Raw genomic sequence first — 16,092 nt, forward strand, 5'->3', positions numbered from 1 at the left:
ACAGTGTATTTGTCTTTGAATACAGAAAAGGGTTAAATTGAATGTGACGTAGGGAAAGCCATTAACAATTAAACCGTTTACTGAAGGACAGAACCTTGATTTGGCCATTGGTAGTTTTACTGGTTAGAATAATTTAAGATAACTTTTTTGCTAATTATGATGAAAAACAGTATTATTGTTATCATTTAAAAGATAGCTAATGTTTACTCAGCTTCTGTTATAGACCAAACATTGTATTTAAATCTCTTCATGTAAAAGCTCACTTACTTGTCACAATGATGTTTTGATAGGTATATTATTCTCTTTTTAGAGATGTCAAAAGTGAAAGTCGCTCAGTCATGTCATTCCCTTCCATAGCGGATCGTCCCAACCCAGGGATCGAACCCAGGTCTCCCTCATTGCAGGTGATTCTTTACCATCTGAGCCATCAGGGAAACCTTCAAAAGATTTCAAAACTGAAATTCAAAAAGTATTATAGAAACTCACAGTCACATAGCTAGTAACCTGGAAGGCAAAACTAGACCTTTGTTACCAAAGCCCAAGTCATTCCACCCTATTATATCATCTTAGTCTGGAAGGACTGATGCTAAAGCTGAAACTCCAATATTTTGGCCACCTCATGCGAAGAGCTGACTCATTGGAAAAGACTCTGATGCTGGGAGGGATTGGAGGCAGGAGGAGTAGGGGACGACAGAGGATGAGATGGCTGGATGGCATCACTGACTCCATGGACGTGAGTCTGAGTGAACTCCGGGAGTTGGTGATGGACCGGGAGGCCTGGCGTGCTGCAGTTCATGGGGTCGCAAAGAGTCGGACACGACTGAGTGACTGAGCTGAACTGAACTGAGTCAATTACACTGAGTCACATCTCCTTCCCTCTGTGTGTGTCAGTGATCCTGTTCCTATGTCAGTGCTTGTTCTACAACATCAGCTGTCTCAGCTTCACTTTCTCCTCTCTCAGAAGTCCTTTCAAAGTGTTAAGGTGTTAACAGAAGGGATCCATGAAGACTAGGGCATACCACATACACACACGTTCTATTTCATGCCCTGTCCAGCTTCTCAGAGCATGCACACATGTCCTCTGTGCTGGTGAGGGGAAACCCTCATCTGTTTCCAGGGGAGAGCTTTCAAACAAACGTGTGTACTTCTCACTCCAGAATGAATTAGATGCAATCAGACAATTCAGCAGAATATACAAAATGATCTCTTACTCCATTGTGATTATTCAATTTTTAAAAATTGACTGGTTATAATGTAAGCCACAGAATAATGTTAAAGAAGGGGAATAAGTCTTGATTAATCATAGTGAAAATGGAAAATTCCATATGGGTTTGTCCCACTGAAGCTTTATATCAGGGATTAATGCTTAAGAAAGGACAATACAATAGAGCAATTACCACCTTATGGAAAGCCAGAAAAATGAAACATACTTTAAATTAAGATGAATTAAGATATATAAATTAATGAAAAATAATATAAAACTTAATTATACTCTGAATAATAGTAATTTTATTATTTGTATTTCAGTGGGTTCATTTGAACCACATTTACATATCTCTAAATACCATGCACCCCTCTTTGACTTCACATTTGTGATTGTGCTAAATAATTAAAACTTAATTCAGTACAGTATGCCTGGAATAAATGTTTGACTATGACTCAATCACTGTGTTTGATTTTGAGGATGCTGATATGAGGATGGGTCCATGGGTCTTGTTCTCAAGTAGGGAGCTTAGAACCTTACTATAACATAATTAAGTTCTTGTTCATTCAGTATGTATATTGAATGAGAGAGAGAGAGATGGAAGGAGAGAAACATTCTCTTAGAAACTGGGCATCAAAAAGTAAAAAGGTAAAAGTTGCTCAGTCACGTCCAACTCCTTGCCCTGTGGACTGTAGCCCGCCAGGCTCCTCTGTCCATGGAATTCTCCAGGCAACAATACTGGAGTGGGCTGCCATTTCTTCCTCCAGGGAATCTTCCCAACCCAGGGACTGAACCCAGGTCTCCCTCATTGCAGGCAGATTCTTTACCACCTGAGCCACCAGGGAAATGCAAAGGTGAGGGAAAAGAAACATACCATTTCTGCTTTAATGTTATACACTATTTAGTAGGGTAGATGGATATTAATAAATATTACAAATTGGAAAGCTACGAAGGAGAGAAACATGGCGCTATGAAGTATGTAATAGGGGAAACTGATCTGTGATGATTAAGCTAGGATTTGACGGCAGACTCTGGGTGAGCTAAAAAAAGTGAAAGAAGAGGGTTGGTGGAATAACATGTGTTAAAGTCCTGTGATGACCACTTGGGAAATCATTTGAGGAAGGTCAGGAGTGACTTGAGAGGCAAGAATAAGGGCGTGACAAATATGAAACTAGTCTGGTAACGTGGGCTGAACTGTCCAGAAAGTAGAACGCCAAGTTGATAACACTGATCTTCATTTAGGAGCCGTAGAAGCCACTGAAGAGATTTCAACAAGAGAGTGGTGACTGTGTCACTGAGGAGAACAGATAAAAGGAGCAAGCGTGTGGATAATGGACAGTGAAGCAACAAACAATTGCAGCCGTAGACGAGCAAGATGTAGTGGTGTGGAAGATGGACAGCACCAGGCACTTCTGAGAAACATTTAGGAGCTCATGTCGACAAAAATATGCAAAAGCATAAAAACAGCTGGTCAGAATACAGATTCATTCTTTCTAGAGTGAAACAGAAGGTCTTTGCAGAAATAGCACTAGGTGCAGACAGTGAATAAAAATTTGAGACGGGTGAGTGACGGGAAGATATTTTATGCAAAGAAAACAGCATGATCAAATCAGTGAAAGCTTAAAATGAAGCCTCTAGAGAGCAGATACTCTTTTTGGTGATTTTCTTCCCACCATTCAGTCCTCGAGTTATGCTTGTCACATACAAGTTGTTCAATAAAAAAGTGTATTCACAAAATAAGTGCATCCAGAGTAGCTGGATTGTGGAGGGCATAGAAGAAATCTAAGGTGGACAATGACAAAGGAAATGTAGCAAGATGAGTCTGAGCTTCCTCCTCTAGGTAGTAGCCAAAGACAGTTTCAAGGCACAAAAATAACTTGATGGACCTTCATTTAAAAAATATAAATAAGAAGAAAAAAGGACAAATTGAATACAAGGAGATTAGAAAGTTGAAGTAGAAATTACCACTAACTGAGAAGAAGTAACAAATCTCCAAAATATTCTAGAGGTAGAACTGACCTCTTGGTCACCAAAGAAATAAATTATGAGGTGAGCAGGGAAGAAGGAAGTATGAGGTCACAGATGAATGAGGTTTTTAGAGAAAATGCCTAAATAAATGATAATCTTTTTATTTAAGGTAAAAGCCTGAACAGGAGAAGCAGATGTGCACAAATTAATAAAAGTGCAATTTCAGGCTTTATTTAATTTTGAAATGCCAGGTATGTGTTCAGAATGAAGATACAGAATGAAAGCTCAGCGTAAGTCGAGGGCAGAGATAAATCTCTGGAAAGTGTTAGTTGTGCTCAGTCATGTCCTGCTCTCTGCAGACCCACAGACTGTAGCCCACCGGGCTCCTCTGTCCATGGAATTCTCCAGGCAAGTACACTGAAGTGGGTAGCCATTCTCTTCTCCAGGGTATTTTCCAAAAGCCACCTTCAAAGAGCTTGAATTCTCCAAATGGAATATGCACAAAATGAGTAAAAATGAGGAAACTCAGCAGTGCAAAAATTTACATTAATCCACAGGAGATGGGCTTCTGCGGTGGCACAGAGGGTAGAGAATCCGCCTGCAATGCAGGAGATCCAGGTTCAATCTCTATGTTGGGAAGATCCCCTGGAGAAGAGCATGGCAACCCACTCCAGTATTCTTGCCTGGAAAATTCCATGGACAGAGGAACCTGGCAGGCTACAGTCCACAGGGGTCACAAAGAGTTGGATACCACTGAGTGACTAACACAGAGGATAAAGCAGGTTTTCTCATAGGGCATCCATTTAACTCTATGGCAAATAATTTCAAGCACTCTCTATGGAAAATAAATTAATAAGTGCTTCTTGCTGAAAGAATTCAGCTTCTAAGAAAGTATTAAGGAAATGATTCAAACTCTTTGAGGAAAACATAGGCAGAACACTCTTTGACATAAATCACAGCAAGATCTTTTGTGAACCACCTCCTAGAGTAATGAGAATAAAAACAAAAATAAACAAATGGGACCTACTTGAACTTAAAAGCTTTTGCATAGCAAAGGAAACCATAAACAAAACAAAAAGACAACCATCAGAATGGGAGAAAATATTTGCAAACGAGGCAACTGACAAAGGATTAATCTCCTTTGTAGCTCATGCAGCTCAATATCAAGGAAACAAACAACTCAATCAAAAAATGGGTAGAATATCTAAACAGACATTTGTCCAAAGAAGACATACAGATGGCCAACAAATACAAGAAAAGAGGCTGAACATGACTAATTATTAAAGAAATGCAAACCAAAACTATGAGATAACCTCACACAAGTCAGAATGGCCAACATTACAAAATCTACAAACAAATGCTAGAGAGAGTGTGGAGAAAAGGGGATGTAAATTAATACAGCCACTATGGAGAACAGTATGGAGGTTCCTTAAAAAAATAAAAAAGAACTATCATGTGACCAAGCAATCCCACTACTGGAAACAGACCCAGAGAAAACCATAATTCAAAACGGCACAAGCAACCCAATGTTCATTGCAGCACTATTTACTATATCCAGGACATGGAAACAACCTGAAATATCTAGAAGCAAGAAAAATCATTCAGTTCAGTTCAGTCACTCAGTCGTGTCCGACTCTTTGCGACCCCATGAATCGCAGCACACCAGGCCTCCCTGTCCATCACCAATTCCCAGAGTTCACTCAGACTCATGTCCATCAAGTCCGTGATGCCATCCAGCCATCTCATCCTCTGTCATCCCCTTCTCCTCCTGCCCTCAATCCCTCCCAGCATCAGAGTCTTTCCCAATGAGTCAACTCTTCGCATGAGGTGGCCAAAGTACTGGAGCTTCAGCTTTAGCATCATTCCTTCCAAAGAAATCCCAGGGCTGATCTCCTTCAGAATGGACTGGTTGGATCTCCTTGCAGTCCAAGGGACTCTCAAGAGTCTTCTCCAACACCACAGTTCAAAAGCATCAATTCTTCGGTGCTCAGCCTTCTTCACAGTCCAACTCTGACATCCATACATGATGACTGGTAAAACCATAGCCTTGACTAGAATGAAAAAGTATCATATGGCAAATTAACTGAGAATTTTGTGAACAGAAATGGAATTTTATTAATAGAAATGGTTAGTATTAATTTGTGGGTTTTTATGATACACTTAATTGACATCTGGTACATCAAAGGGGTTCAAAATAAGCCTCCCCAAAAATATGTCCCAAAACTTTTGCATGAGGGTTATTTTGAGCTAAATGCATTGAGACCCTACAGACTGAAGAGAACCTGCTGCCCTCTTTAATTATGTAGCAGAATTTAAATTTCCCCTTCCCAAAACAGGCTTCCCTTGTGGCTCAGGTGGAAAGAATCTGTCTATAATGCAGGAGACCCAGGTTCAGTTCCTGGGTCAAGAAGATCCCCTGGAGAAGGGACTGGCAACCCACTCCAGTACTCTTGCTGGAGAATTCCATGGACAGAAGAGCCTGGCAAGCTATATAGTCCATGGGGTTGCAGAGAGTCAGACATGACTGAGTGACTAACACAATTTCCCCAAGTAAGAGTTAAGTCAGTTCAGTTCAGTTGCTCAGTCATGTCCGACTCTTTGCGACCCCATGAACTGCAGCACGCCAGGCCTCCCTGTCCATCACCAACTCCCAGAGTCTACTGAAACCCATGCCCATTGAGTTGGTGATGCCATCCAATCATCTCATCCTCTGTCGTCCCCTTCTCCTCCTGCCCTCTAACTTCACCAGCATCACAGTCTTTTCAAATGAGTCAGCTCTTTGCATCAGGTGGCCGAAGTATTGGAGTTTCAGCTTCAACATCAGTCCTTCCAAAGAACACCCAGGACTGATCTCCTTTAGAATGGACTGGTTGGATCTCCTTGCAGTCCAAGGGACTCTCAAGAGTGTTCTCCAACACCACAGTTCAAATACTGCATTCCTTCCATTCTTAATCAGAGCTTTTCTTCTATTTTCCCTAGTCTAAAAATTTATTCATGATTTCTCAATTCTGAAAAAGGTCTTTAGTCAGTTCTTATCTCTTGGCTGTTACCGGTTTTTCTCCTTCCCTTTATCACTGCTAAACTTATTGAGAGAGTGATCCAGATTCTCTTGCTCACTTAAGAAAATCTTATGTTTACAAGTTAACTCACCACCCAACTCAGCTATTCCACTAAAACTGCTCTCATACAAGTCACCATTGACTTCCCATTTGCCAACCTGATGGTCTTAATTATAACTCTCAAAGATGTTTTAACCAAATTGGGCCCTGTTGACCAGGGCCTCCTATCTCCTCTGAAACACTCTTAGGTTTTGGTTTTTGTGTCATTTCTCTCTCAAGATTCTTTTCCAGCTTCCCTGAGCAGGTGGGTGGGGGGCGAGTTTTGTGATGGTGGGGGGTGCAATTCTGGTAAAGTCATCCTTTAAATGTGAATTTTTCCAAATGTGGAGGAAATAGGACAGGAATGCATTGGCCAGGATAAATCATGGGTGGGAGAAACTCTGCTTTCCTCTGCACTGAGGAGGAGGGCATGTAGGAGGGTAGAAAGCTAAGTATGCTGAGAAACACAGTGGGCTCTCTGTCTTCTCGGGGATTTGGACTTTAGGCAAACATGAGCATGCACGCATGCAAGCCAGTGAGGGCTGAAGGTGCAGGGTTGAGTTCAGGCATGAAGAGACAGTAAAAGTTTGTTAAATTTATGGGAAAAGGAGTAAACTGGAAAGAAGCAAAAGAATTAGTATTTTGTGGATGCACTAAATGCAACCAAATGTCTTTAAAGTAGCTAATTATGTTATATCAATTTTACTTCAATTTACAAAAAAAGTAGTGAGCGAAAGTGAGACCCTAAAAAGCTATGCAGTCAAGGTTAGCATGAAACAATGGGAAGAGAAGTGGGATACTCTAAGACCATGAGGTGTTCTATTTTGATTTTACTGACCTGACACAAAATTGACTGAAATACGAATTTATCTTCAAAGGTAGAAACAGAAAATAAGAACAGTATCATACGCAAAAATAGAAAATACAGAGAAGGAAAAAAATGTACTTAGATATTGGGCACTTAAGTCAGGAGGGGAAAAAACAAGTCTGTTAAATGTAAATAATTGGAGGGATTGTGTGTGTGTGTGTGTGTGTGTGTGTGACTCAGTAGAATTCATTTGAATTATTCACTGGGATGTTAAAGTAATGATGAAACACTCCTTTTGTAAGAGTATTTGAAAAATAATAACATGTCCATGTTGATATAAAAGTTGAGGATTTCCTTTGAGACAGTTTTGGCAAGATTTGTGGATGTGGGCTGTTCAACAGTGATATGAGTCATGTGTTTTGCCTGGGACATGAAATTCCAAGAATGAGGAGAAAAACAGGGTGCATCTTTGCATGTCAACATTTTCCTTAAATTGGTAATATCTCTTTAGAGTGCAATGACTTTTACCTTAAACCATCTTGTTCGTATTTATGTAAGGACGGCTCATTCTTGCTTCTTTATGAGCAGAACACAAACACAGCAGTCTTCATTGTTTCCCTTCATCTTCTGCAGACGTTTTGCTATAAACACTAAGCTCCAAAAACTACTTTTCAAGATGTTCTCTCTTCTAGACAAGATGATGGTGAAGCATAGTATAGCTCATCTCAGCGTGCTAAAAAAGACTTACTAAAACTCACACACCTCATTCTTATTTATCTTATTCCTTGTTCTCCCTATAATCTTCACTGGTGAGCCTAGCTTCACTTCATGAGCCTAGCTTTTTTCAAGTATCCATGGAGTCACTGGTATTTTAGAAAGTAAGGAGGTTGTCTGGAAGCAGCTGTGGATTCAAAAAGATTAGTGTCTTCCCTATACATAAATGTTTGCAACCTGCTTGGAAAGGAAGTAAAACAAGTATGTATTAGCAATAAACTTTATTTATTCAAAAAAATGTAATGCTTGCCAAATGCCAGGCACTAGCAGAAAGTGAAGAGGAACTAAAAAGCCTCTTGATGAAAGTGAAAGAGGAGAGTGAAAAAGTTGGCTTAAAGCTCACATTCAGAAAATGAAGATCATGGCATCCGGTCCCATCACTTCATGGGAAATAGATGGGGAAACGGTGGAAACAGTGTCAGACTTTATTTTGGGGGGCTCCAAAATCACTGCAGATGGTGACTGCAGCCATGAAATTAAAAGACGCTTACTCCTTGGAAGAAAAGTTATGCCCAACCTAGATAGTATATTCAAAAGCAGAGACATTACTTTGCCGACTAAGGTCCGTCTAGTCAAGGCTATGGTTTTTCCTGTGGTCTTGTATGGATGTGAGAGTTGGACTGTGAAGAAGGCTGAGCACCGAAGAATTGATGCTTTTGAACTGTGGTGTTGGAGAAGACTCTTGAGAGTCCCTTGGAGTGCAAGGAGATCCAACCAGTCCATTCTAAAGGAGATCAACCCTGGGATTTCTTTGGAAGGAATGATGCTAAAGCTGAAACTCCAGTACTTTGGCCACCTCATGCGAAGAGCTGACTCATTGGAAAAGACTCTGATCCTGGGAGGGATTGGTGGCAGGAGGAGAAGGGGACGACAGAGGATGAGATGGCTGGATGGCATCACTGACTCGATGACCATGAGTCTGAGTGAACTCCGGGAGTTGGTGATGGACAGGGAGGCCTGGCATACTGCGATTCATGGGCTCGCAAAGAGTCGGACATGACTGAGCGACTAAACTGAACTGAACTGAGGGTACAAGTAATGTCCTTCCTTCCATAAAAATTATAGTCCATGGAAAGACACATTGTAACTAAACAGTATACATGGAAGTATATACGAAATGTAGTTACGTGCTACAAGGGAGAACAGATGGATTGATTTGTGAAAGTTTGAATAAAGATGGGGAGGGCTAGTAGAATGAAAAACAAAATAAGCAAAAGCAAAACAAAGACAAATGATTAAATGGCACTCGTGAAGGGCTAGGAAATAAATGACATGATGAGGTAGAGATGATGGCTGAGGACAGCAGAGGGGCAAAGATTATAGAGGACTTGGGAACTTGAACATAAAGCTGGACAGGGAAGTATCTCCTTTAAAATGAGATTAACAATAAGACTTGCTCTTTCTTTCTATAATAGGGATTTACTCTTCTTCCTATGACAGGAGAATTTTGCAGGTAAGGAAGAAGCCTGCACTCAGGGAAAACTCCTGACGACAGGTAGCAATCTGTCACACCTGTCCCTCATTCCCATGGGTTTTGTGTGTGTGCATGTACTCACTCATGTTCGACTCTTTGCGACCCCATGGACTGTAGCCCACCAGGCTCCTTTGTCCACGAAATTTTCCAGGCAAGAATACTGGAGCGGGTTGCCATTTCCTTCTCCAGGGCATCTTCCTGACCCCCATCTCTGCATCTCCTTCATTGGAAGACAGGTTCTTTAGCAGCTGAGCCACCGGGGATTGCCCACCATGGGTTTTACTTAACTGAAAACATGAGTGGAGAGAAAGTGAATGAATGCAAAGTACTACTTTAAAATCCAAGTTAGTAAGAATAGAAATGAAAAGCATTTAATCACATTATTAAATTTGGTCAACTCATAATAAGTATTTTGTGCTTCTTTTCTCAGCCCTCGGGTATACTTTATATGTGGTATATTTTACCAAGAAGGCAATAGAGTGAAACATTTCTTAAATTTGAAGTATTACTGAGTAGTTTCATGAATACATAGTGATGGAAAGTCTCTGAATAATATTGAAATATATGTTTTTTCCCTGACAACCTCATGTGGTCATGTGACCCACTTTTCTAGATCTAATAGCCTAATGCTTTCCAGTTTCCAGTCAAATATGTAGGTAATAACAAAGTATATTTAAAAGCTGCTATCAGAAACACTGCTTTATTAATTAAACTGATTTATTCTTTTATTTAAGTTATTTAGCATCTGTCATTCTGTCCACACAAAGAGGCTTATATTTGCTTTTAACAAAAGGGATTTTAAAAATGAAAAGGCAGAAGAAAAAAGCATTGAATAATAGCTATCTATATAATTGACTAATCATAGAAAATAATTTTTGTTTGAATAAACCTATAGTCTACCAATGAGGGCTAGCTTGAATATGAAATTCTACAGTCTTCTTTTTACTTTATAAACCACACAATCAACTATCTGAAAATTATATAGAAGAAGCACAGTACTTCAATGCTTTAAAGTAATTCCTGCAGGAAACAACATAGACATTTTAATGGTTTCAGAGGAAATGCATCTAAATGAACTATGCTAGTTAATTATTTTCCGACGTTCCTTACCTTCCCCCTCACATAATTTACAACAGAGTCAGAATTTATTTCTTTTATTAATGAATGTTAACATGAGTACTTAGTGGATCAGCAAGAATTCTCACACTTTTAGTGGATTAGCATTCCTATTCTTGCATCATAATGAATTAGAATGTATGTTCTAGAGGTGCTGGTAAAAATTGTGATGGCGCAAACATGTAGCATAAATATATCTTTCAAAGCTTCAGATTTTGCCCTTTTTCTAAACTTGGTACTGTCAAACAAAGGGACAGATTTGAGCCACTTTTGATCAAGCGGAAGAAATAATCTCCCTTCTTCAGCACACAAATGGAACCAGGAAGAACAAAACAGCCTATTACCATTTTCAAGACAGACCTGAGACAAAATTGGAATGTATCAATGGATCAAGTTGGATCTGCAGGGATCACTCCTTTCAAGCCAGTTTGCGTACTTCCACATGACAAGTTTCTAGTCCTGTAAGACCGTAAACAATTGCAATGCCAAGGTTTTAATAAATTCTATGAATTCAGCCTAATTTCCTCTAATAATAATAATAATAATAATAATTTCCTCTAATAATAATAAAAAAAATAATAACAAATGTGGTTTTAGAAAAAGAAGAGGAATCAGAGATCAAATTGCCAACATCCTCTGGAACATTGAAAAAGCAAGATAGTTCCAGAAAAACATCTATTTCTGCTTTATTGACTGTGCCAAAGCCTTTGACTGTGTGGATCACAATAAGCTGTGGAAGATTCTGAAAGAGATGGGAATACCAGACCACCTGACCTGCCTCTTGAGAAACCTGTATGCAGGTCAGGAAGCAACAGTTAGAACTGGACATGGAACAACAGACTGGTTGCAAATAGGAAAAGGAGTCCATCAAGGCTGTATATTGTCACCCTGCTTATTTAACTTATATGCAGAGTACATCATGAGAAATGCTGGACTGGAAGAAACACAAGCTGGAATCAAGATTGCTGGGAGGAAATATCAATCACCTCAGATATGCAGATGACACCATCCTTATGGCAGAAAGTGAAGAGGAACTAAAGAGCCTCTTGATGAAAGTGAAAGAGGAGAGTGAAAAAGTTGGCTTAAAGCTCAACATTCAGAAAACTAAGATCATGGTATCTGGTCCCATCATTTCATGGCAAATAGATGGGGAAACAGTGGAAACAGTGACTGACTTTATTTTTGTGGGCTTCAAAATCATTGCAGATGGTGATTGCAGCCATGAAATTAAAAGATGTTTACTCCTTGAAAGGAAAGTTATGACCAACCTAGACAGCATATTAAAAAGCAGAGATATTACTTTGTCAACAAAGGTCTGTCTAGTCAAGGCTATGGTTTTTCCAGTGGTTATGTATGGATATGAGAGTTGAACTATAAAGAAAGCTGAGCTTGGAAGAATTGATGCTTTTAGACTGTGGTGTTCAAGAAGACTCTTGAGAGTCCCTTGGACTTAAAGGAGATCCAACCAGTCCATCCTAAAGGAGATTGGTCCTGGGTCCTTCATTGAAGGACTGATGTTAAAGCTGAAACTCCAATACTTTGGCCACCTGATGCGAAGAGCTGACTCATTTGAAAAGACCTTGATGCTAGGGAGGATCGAGGGCAGGAGGAGAAGGGGACGACAGAAGGATGAGACGGTTGGATAGCAACACCGACTCAATGGACATGGGTTTGGGTATACTCTGGGAGTTGGTGATGGACAGGGAGGCCTGGTGTGCTGCAGTCCATGGGGTTGCAAAGAGTTGGACACGGCTGAGTGACTGAACTGAACTGATATATCATTTACTATGGGCAATTTAATGTTCACAGCAACTCAATAAGCTAGGCTTTATTATTATCCCATTGTACAGAAAAGGAAACAGACACAGAGACACTAAGTGACTTCCCCAGGTTCACACAGCTAGTTAGTGATGGAACTGGCATTTAAACCAAAGAGTATGACTCCGGAATTCATACTCATATTGTATTGCCTCATCTTCTCTGTTCTCTCAGATTTTAGCACCTATTTAATATGAATTTTGTACGTGTAATAAATGTAATGAGATGATTGGTGCTCTCTTCCCGCAAAAAAAGATATGGCCACATCTTAATCCCCTAAACCTATGGGTGTTACTTTACTCGGCAAAAAAAGGTCTTTGCAGATGTGATTAAATTAAATATCTTGAGATGAGGCGATTTTACCCCAATGGGCCCTAAATTTAATGGCAAACATCCTTGAAAGAGACTGACGCACAGAGGATAAGATACACACAGAGGACAAAGCAATGTGAAGAGGAAGACAGGTTACAGTGATGTGTTCACAAGCCAAAAAAGCCAAGGAATTCTGACACCACCAGAAGTTGGAAGAGATCAGGAGTGGATTCTCTTCTAGAGCCCCCAGAGGAAGCACAGCCTGCGAGATTTCCGACTTCTGGCCTCTAGAATTGAGAGAATGTATTTCTGTCCTTTCAAGTCAGCAAGTTTGTGGTAATTTGTTACAGCAGCCTCCAGAAATGAATATGGTATATAATGAGTTGGGTTTGGAGGACTACACTGAAAACACATTTTGGGAAACTTAAGGGTGATGAGCTGGAGCCAGCTTAGACAGGATGGCAAGAATTAGTTTTTGAATATTGAAGAATATTGCAAACTGGTGGTTAAATCGCTACCAGGGGTCCCCTCACCCAACAAAGTCATTTTGCCATTTCAGCACTGTCTCTACTTTAAGCAGTCTTGGGGAGCTAAGGTGGTTCACCCTTAGCCCAGGTCTCCATGTTCTTTGGGTTTCCCTGGTGTCTCAGATGGTAAAGAATCCACCTACAATGTGGGAGACCTGGGTTCAATCCCTGGGTTGGTAAGATCCCCTGGAAGAGGACATGGCAACCCACTCTAGTATTCTTGCCTGGAAAATCCCCATGGATAGAAGAGCCTGGTGGGCTATAGTCCATGGGGTTGCAAAGAGTCAGACCCAACTGAGCGACTGAACATAGCACCAGGCTCTTCAGCTCTCACTCACTGCAGCTAGAGGCCTCTAGACTCTAACCACAGGACATGTATTCCTTTCATTAGAAAAGGTACCTTGTACCTTATAGCAGTTTAATTGTTATTGGTACTATGTGTAGGTACAGGAAGAGGTATGGATAAAGCAAGGTAGAGCTGCTAAAATGAGGAAAGGATTTTTATAACAATATTAATAGACTTATTCTAAAAACTAGTTAAGCTGGGCATATTCAAACCCCGACACACACCATTTCTCTCCACCCAGCTCATACACATACTTCTACTCTAACATCAGCTTTATATTTTTATAGAATAATTACTGAGATCAGATATTCTCAAGCCAAAAGACATTTTAAGTCAAAACTTGGGGGATATGTTGACAGCATAAAACCTATAAACATGACTCTACTGCCTGAATGTCTGTTGATTTACCTTATACTTTCTCCTTCCAAATCAAAACTTTTACGAAAGCTACAGAATTGTTATGAATTGAACTGTGCTCTCCCAAAATTCCTGCGTTGAAGACCTAAACCCTATTATCTCAGAATCTGCCCTTATTTGGAGGCAGGATCTTTACAGAAGTAATTAAGTTAAAACGGGGTCATTAGAGTGGGGCCTGACCCAGGATGACTGTTGTCCTTAGAAGAAAGGGAAATTTGGAGGCAGACGTGTAAGAAGGGAAATGAGACAATATAGAGGAGAGATGGCCGTCTACAAGCCCGAGAGAGAGGCCTGGAGCAGCTCGTCTCTTCCTTGCCCTTCAGGAGCCAAACCAGCCAGCACTGCCATCTGGCTTTTTACCATCCACGCCAGGCTGTTGAAAGCACCAGGGGCAGGTGTACAGTACCCTCTCAATGCAGTGCCTGGAGAGCTTCTTTTATTCCTTATGTTCCCAGCTGGCATTTTCTTTGGCATTGCTTTGATTGCTCTAACTCAGAGGCAGAATTCACCAACAGAGGTTTGCAGAGTTAGACCATGTAGGATATCAGTGTCCACCATGTTCTCTGGTTTGGGGCATTCTCGTGGGGGAGAAAGCCTGATTGTCATTATCAAAGGGACTGTCCTTCCTGACTGTTTGCCCTTGGTAACCATTGATGGCACTGGAGGAGGGGTGCAGAAGACGTCTGAGCGTGACCGTGTATTAGACTACATTCGGCTTTAGTGTCCGCAGAATCACCACCTTTTGTTTATTTCTCCTGTTTATTTCTTCTGTTATTATAACAGGAGGCCTCCGATAGCCTCTGGTGGACCTCACCTGGAGGCACTCTTGGTCTGTATTATATACTATACCCAGACTAGGGCGACACCTACCCCTAACAGGACTGCAGCCCTGAGGCCGCTACTGGAGCAGGCCAGATCAACGGGATGCTAGGGCAGGTGAGACAGGTCTGAACTATTCAGGTTTTCAGACTTTCCATAGGCTGACCAACACAGTGTTGGGTTATCAGTCTTTCTATTCAGTTGGGGACCTGGAGCCATGAAGTCAAACCACATTTGCTTCTGGGTTACTTTTACCAGACCATTCATAGCTGATTAGGACAGACTATTGGCTCTCTTAGCTCCCTCTGTCTCAGGCTTTTCCTCTAGCCTGTGCCCATTCTTGAAATTTTTGTTTCCCCAGATCAGCAATGGACTGCCCAACATCCTAAATGTCCTGTCCCACAGCTGGACTCAGTGTGGATATCTGCATCCCATACAGGTGCTGGGGGTGGACTGGTGTATCTCAGCTTCCATCCCTGAAGCGAACGTGGCCTGACCAAGGCCTGCAAAGACAGGGACATAGACGGTCTGCCTGTCTCCTTCCCAACTAACTAAGAATTTGTTGTATCTCCTCTATGTATTTTCAGGGCTTCCCAGGTGGTGCTAGTGACAAAGAACCTGCCTGCCAGCGCAGAAGACATGAGAGACCTGCATTCAATCCCTGGGTTGGGAAGATCCCCTGGAGGAGGGCATGGCAACCCACTCTGGCATTCTTTCCTGGAGAATCCCATGGACCGGGGAGCCTGGCAGGCTACAGTCCATAGGGTCACAAAGAGTCAGACACAACTGAAGCGACTTAAAAGAAAGGCACACTATGTATTTTCAGGACTCCACATGACCAGGAGTTCCCTCCCATTAACCAAGCCTTCCTGCAGGATAGAATAATCCAAGCGTAAAGGGAATGAGTCCCTTGACTGCCCTCCCCGCAGCACACCATTCAGGTGCTGCGGGGAGGGCAGGGTGTGTTTGGTGATGATGTTCATTTTCTCTGCCTCCTGCTGGGTCAAAGAAATGCCATCACCCTCTGGATCCAGCAGCCACGCCAACCAGCCTGGATGCTTTCCCGGGCCTTTTACTGGAACTTGGCAGCTGTATCAATAAGCTCAGAGAGAAATTATTTTCTTATCACGAATGTTTCTTGAATTGGGAGCTGCCCCACTGGCTTGGGTCACTATTGCTGTGTTTTTCCTTTCTTTTATATCAGGGGTCAGACAGGGCATTGGAGATTTCTCCCATTTCACTATTACCACAGCACCCCCCTCTGCACTCTCCTCACTTTCCCAGGGATTCAGCCTCTTAGGGTCCTAATCAGACTTTGTCACAAGGAAAGACCTTGACTCATGGCAGTTTGCACCCCCCGAGCTTTGCAAAACACACACTAAGGTTTCCACCTTCATATCCTGTTCTTCTA

The sequence above is a fragment of the Capra hircus genome, chromosome 1, assembly GCF_001704415.2.
Source record: "Capra hircus breed San Clemente chromosome 1, ASM170441v1, whole genome shotgun sequence".
Lineage (NCBI taxonomy): Eukaryota > Metazoa > Chordata > Mammalia > Artiodactyla > Bovidae > Capra > Capra hircus.